The 6146-nt window shown below is 43.2% G+C and overlaps 1 protein-coding gene across 5 annotated transcripts in view; it reads right to left on the reverse strand.

Moving 5' to 3' along the window:
• The window catches only part of BPIFC (BPI fold containing family C), a 55686-nt gene extending 49635 nt beyond the window's left edge, over positions 1-6051 (reverse strand). The window contains exons 1-3 of one of the 5 annotated variants that reach the window (XM_045463696.1): positions 5013-5455; positions 3203-3304; positions 3053-3109 (exon numbers count right to left, since the gene is read on the reverse strand). The gene's annotated coding sequence lies outside the window, so the exon portion shown is untranslated. Of the gene's footprint in view, positions 1-3052; positions 5456-5942 lie in introns of those variants that run through there. The other 4 variants (XM_045463694.1, XM_045463697.1, XM_045463695.1 and 1 more) reach the window with 4 other exon arrangements.
• Positions 6052-6146: the final 95 nt, after the last annotated feature.

Here is a 6146-nt window from a genome sequence, read left to right on the forward strand (position 1 = left end):
ACAGAGAACAAACTGAGGGTTGATGGAGGGGGGCAGGGGAGAGGAGAAAATGGGTGATGGGCATTGATGAGAGCACTTGTTGGGATGAGCACTGGGTATTGTATGTAAGAGATGAATCATGGGAATCTACCCCCAAAACCAAGAGCACACTGTATACACTGTATGTTAGCCAACTTGACAATAAATTACATTAAAAAAAGTGGGCAAGAGAGCTGAAAACACCTCACTGAAGATGTATTGATGGCAAATAAACATGCAGAAAGATGCTCAGCATTATCAGGAATTGCAAATTCAAGCAACAAGATACCATCTGTTAAAATGGCTAAAATCAAAAACAACCTGACAATACAAATTAATGCAAGTCTCATTCACTGCTAATGGGAATACAAAGTGGTACAGCCACTTTGGAAAACAGTTTGGCACTTTCCTGCAAAATTAAACCTAGTCTTGCCATATGATCCAGCAGTGGTGTTCCTGGGTGTTTATCCAACTGATTTGAAAATTTAGGTCCACATAAAAGCCTGCACAAACACAAATATTTATAGCAGTTTTGTTCACAATTGCTCCAAACTAGAAGCAACCAGTTTATCAATAGGTGAATGGATAAACTATAATACAACCATACAGTGGAATGTTATTCAGCATGAAAAAGAAATAAGCTATGAAGCCAAAAAAGACATGGATTAATCTTAAACACATATTGTTAAGTAAAAGAAGCCAGTCATGAAGCCAGAAAATTTTATCCACATTCTGATTCCAATTACACGTCATTCTGGAAAAGGCAAAAGTAAAGTGATGGTAAAGAGACCCGTAATTGCCAGAGGTTTGGTGGCGGGGGGGGAGGGGCACGTAAGAGTGGTGGTGAAGGAAGCTGAAGCACAGGGGATGTTTCAGGTTGGTGAAACAAGACATTACGCATTTGTCAAAACTGATAGAACTTTACGGGTCAAAGAGTAAATCTTAATGTATGTAAACTTAAAAAAAAATCATGTAGGAGATTGAGAGGTCAATGACAGAATGCAGAATGTGAGAAAAGAATCTAAATGTATTATAAATGTATGAAACAACCTTGCTGGAGGGGATTGGGGAACAGGATGGTGACCTGGGTCACTTTGGGAAAGAATGGAGTCTGTAAGACGAAGGGCTACAGGCACTGTTGTTGAAGCACTGTACTGCAGTTGACAAGGTTGTTTTTGACAAGGGTATGGGTTAAGAACTGTGAAACTGCTAGATACTGGAAATGAATGGTTAAATAAATGGATGGTGGATGGGGTGGAGCTAGATTTGTCACAGTTGGATTGGGAATTTACAGACAAAGCAAAGAAGGTGACCAGAATGATCATGTGGCAATGGATTAGAGTTGGCAACATGAGAATGAACTCATGCTCAGCTTCATATATAGATATAGATGGTTATGTATGGAAAATGTACATATACATATCTCTCAGATGTGTCAGCTGAGAAGGCTTAGAAGCAATAATACCCCAACAGCAATGAGCACACCTAGCACCCAGATATTGGTTTCTTTTTTTTTTTAATTTAATTTTTTAATGTTTATTTTTGACAGAGAGAGAGAGAGAGAGAGAGCGTGAGCGAGCATGAGTGGGGGAGGGGCAAAGAGAGAGAGAGACACACACACAGAACCTGAAACAGGCTCCAGGCTCCCAGCTGTCAGCACAGAGCCTGACGTGGGGCTTGAACTCACAGACAGTGAGATTGTGACCTGAGCTGAAGTCGGACACTCAACTGACTGAGCCACCCAGGCACCCCCCAGATATTGGTTTCTAATACCACTCTTCAGTAAAAGGAACTGGGGCACCGTGGAAAAATGGCTGATTCTAAGGTTGGGGCAGGATATATACAAAATTATCCTAAAGCATCTTATAGTAACAGAAAATAAGAAAGTGCTCAAAACCAGAAAAAAAAGAAAACACAGAACAAGTGAACAAAAATCCACAGTGATATCAAATGGATACAGTAGCCAACTGAAAGAGGTCCCAGTGGTCAAAGCCGGAACAATTTGAGCAAAAAAAAAATAAATGAAGTAGTATTAGATTATAAGCCAAAGAATAAAAGAAATGTAACTCCACACTGATATAAATAAAGGACTGAATAAATAGAAAACAGAACAAATCTCCTGTATAGAGGAAATTCAAATAATTTATGTACACACTCCACCCCTAAGGAGGTAGGGCATAACTCCCACTCTAAGTGTGGGCTGCACATAGTGACTTTCTTCCAAACGATACAATATAAAAAGGAGAAAAAAGGAATAACTTCACAGTGGAGAAGCCGGAGTGATCTGGGTTAACATCAACAGTGAGAAGTCATATTGACAGTATGCACTGTTGACATGAGAATGGAAACTGGACTTCTGCGGTCTACCTCCCAGGAGCACGTTACCTCAGTCTAATCATGAGAAAATATCAGACAAATTGAAGGATGTTCTACAAAATACCTGACCAGTAATTCTTAAAATGGTTAAGGTCATTTAAAAAAAAAAAAAAGAAAAAAAGGAAGTCTAAGAAACTGTCACAGCCAAGAGAAGCCCAAGGAGACATGATGACTAGGTGTAATGTGGTCTCCTAGGTGGGATCCTGGAACAGAAAAAGGAGATTAGGAAAAAACAGAGAGAATCTGAATAAAGTATAGACTTTGGTTAGTACAAATGTATCAACCGGGCATCTGGGTGGCTCAGTTGGTTAAGGTCATGATCTCATGGTTCATTCATGAGTTTGAGTCCCACATCAAGCTCTCTGCTGTCAGCACAGAGCCTGCTTTGGATCCCCTGTCTCTCTTTTCTCTTTGCCCCTCCCCTGCACACTGTGCTCTCTCTCTCAAAAATAAATAAACATTAAGAGGTTACTAATAGGGAAAATTGAGTATGTGGTATATAAGTCTTCAGAATCATTCCATAAACCTAAAACCATTTTAAATATAACATTAAAAAAAAAAGGAAGCCTTGTGAGCCAATGTATTCCCACAGAAGACTGACGTTATCCCTTTGTAGTATTCTATGAAATGGCTCATTAAAAAAAAAAAAGAAATTTACATTTCTGAACTCTTTGAAAGTTGCAGTAACTGTTGCTTGCAGACATTAAAGTGGGATCTGTAAGAGAAAAAAAAATTCTCAAGGAGAGAAATAGTTGAGAGATCATTGTCATGGATCTTTGAGGTTTTGGATGATCATCCTCTAGAGTACCTTAAATCTTGGCAGTGCCTTGGAGATGCTCTGGTTCTCTTCCAGGACCCTGCTAAATCCCTGTGATTGGATTACTTCTGCCATGCCGGTGGTTACACCCTACTGGGCAAAGGATTGAGACAAGGACCCTAGGTAGATTAGTTTTCCGTTGTTTTAACAAATGGTTGCAAATGTAGTGGCTTAAAACAAAAGACAGAACCAAAGGTATTCTCTCACTTAACCTTTACAACATGGCTGTCTGATACATTCTTATTACTATTTTCATTTTTATAGGTAGTAACTTATCCAGGGTTACACAGTACTGAGAGGTGGACTGTGGTAGATGGTCTTTAAAGATGGCCACCATATTAGCCTTGCACTGTTTTCTCCAAGAATGGTATCTCAGAGAGAAACAGACTTCTATCTTTTTTAGGTTACTATTCAGATCTCTGTTAGGGTAGCTGAAGCTGTATCCTAACCAATAAGGCCTCCAAATATAGCCATTTTCCAACTTCTATTATGTCTATCTCTGTAACATCATCCCTGCTCACCCATCGTCTACATTCTTACTGTCATCCCACTAATTGCTTTCTTCTTTCAGTTACCAAAAGAGTCTCCTAACTGAGCTGGCCCCTAAATTCAAGACAATTTTGCCTTCTGGGGAACATGGGGCAAAGTTTGAGGACATCTTTTGCTCTACAACTGAGAGAGAGGTTTCTAGTAGCATTTGTGGATAGACCAGGGATGCTGCTGAACATCTTACAAGGCACAGAATAGTCCTCCACAACTACGACTTACGAGGCCCCAAATGTCAACAGTGCCAAGATTGAGGAACTCTGATCTAATATATATCCCCTGTACTTGACCAGTGATAGATTCACATTTCAGATCTGACCTATGCCCCTTGTGGTGTATCCCCTGTACTTGACCAGTGATAGATTCACATTTCAGATCTGACCTATGCCCCTTGTGGTGTACACCTGTCAGACTCAGGGCTTCCTATCATCTTTTGAACGGCCTGTCTACACCTGGCAGAAATTCCAATTATTTTAAGTCTTGCCTTCCCAAGGAAGGAGTTCAAACTCCCAATCTCATTCTCCTTTGTAGCCAGAACTCAGACATGGGACTCGATCTCCCTCAAGCAGATGCATCCCTATGAGCCTTTGATTTAGAAGTGAGCAAAGTGAGGAAACAGGTTCTTTTGGAAACCTGGCATTTTGTTGGTGCAGGAGGCTGCAAAAACATGTGGCATATGAAGGTGGCAGCCATTCCACAGTGGTTCCTGTCAGGGTGACAGTTTCCTCTGGGGCCGGGTGGGGCAGCAGCAGCAATCCCAGTCATGATAGTTTCCTCATCAGGCCAGTTCTGCAGCATGGTTGAGTTCCATTTCTGGAATTATCCAGGAACCACTTCTTTAGTCCTCCCCCAAATTCCCTGAGCTATCCAGAATCCTTTTAAACATGTTCCTTTTCTTCTTAGCCAAAGCTAGTCTCTATTGCTCAGAAGTAAGCAACGTTTGATAAAGAATCCTCTACTTAAAACTCTTCATTGACTTCCCAAACATTCTAGAATGTGTCCCGAATCCTTTGCTCAGTTCAAGGCTCTTCTTTATCTGAAATGTACACACTGTCTTTCTCTCTGACCACATCTTCTGTCTTTCTCTCAGGACCTGAGCCACCCTGGTCCTGCCACCCTTCCTCAATCTCATATTCCTTGCCAATCAAGAACCCTACTGGCACAACCCTTCTCTAGGTACCCCTGTGCCCAGCATTGTTCTGATCTCTATCATAAACAAAACACTTATTATGCTCTACTACAAGAATTGACTCACTCAGCTGTTAACTCTGCACCGGTAGGAACATGCCTTTTCCGTTCTCCGAGACCCCAGCACCTGGAATAGTATCTGTCAGAAAGTCGGTGTCCAACATGTGCTTATTTCATGAAGGTCAGGATGTGGACAAGTACTGCCACCTAGTGGAAGAAACTTCATTTGACTCTTTTATTATAGTTTGGACAACCGGCTATCATACAAAGATGAGATTTTAAGATTCTCCAAGGTATCATCATCATCATCATCACTGTCAGACCCTCCACGGTAGCGGGCCTCCCACGTGGGTCCCGATGATCCCTGTCTATTGGTATTCATGCCTTTGGATTGATCCTCCCACACTGACGGGTTGGTTAGAATGACAGAAGTGATGTGTGACTTCCGAGGCTGCATCACAAAAGACATTGTAGCTTCTGATTTGGTCTCTCTGGGATCACGTGTTCTGAGGGAAGCCAGATGCCATATCCTGGGGACACTCAAGAGGTCCGTGCCATGAAAAACAGGCCTCCTGCCAACGGGACTGTGAGTGAGCTTATCCTGCAAGCAGGTTTTCCAGCCTGAGTCAAGACCTCAGACAAATGCAGCCTTGGCCTGCATCTTGACTGCAATGTCACAAGAGACCGAGACAGAACCACCCAGCCACTCCATGCCCAAACTCCTGATGTACAGAATCTACAGGACAATAACTGTTCGTTGTTTTAAGCTGCTAAGCTTTGGGGTGACTGCTATGCAGCAGATTACTACTATACCCTCGGATATAGGTGACGGACTAAAAGCTGTTTCATATTTTGCGGCAACACGAGGAAACTACCAGAGCCTGGGCTCAACCTAAGGCTTCTCAGAACAGATGCCTGCCGCTGGAGCTGGGCGCCACGGAGGAAGTGGGGTAAGAACCAGGCACGCCTGGGCCTTGCGGAGGGGCGAGTCACATACTGTGCAGCCTCTCTCTCGGCGCTAACATTCTCCACGCACGCCCGGAAGGGGTCGGCACGGCCCGGCAGCAGAATAGCGGCTACCATCGCCTAGCTCGCTCGCCGCGGCAGTCTCGGCGCCTGCGCATTGTGGTCCTCCCGCTCCCAGGCGGCGCCGTTGCGCGCCGAGTCATCGATCGCATGACGTCCAGCGGCCTGGGTTGGC

This window comes from Leopardus geoffroyi, chromosome B4, assembly GCF_018350155.1.
Source record: "Leopardus geoffroyi isolate Oge1 chromosome B4, O.geoffroyi_Oge1_pat1.0, whole genome shotgun sequence".
Taxonomy (NCBI): Eukaryota; Metazoa; Chordata; class Mammalia; order Carnivora; family Felidae; genus Leopardus; species Leopardus geoffroyi.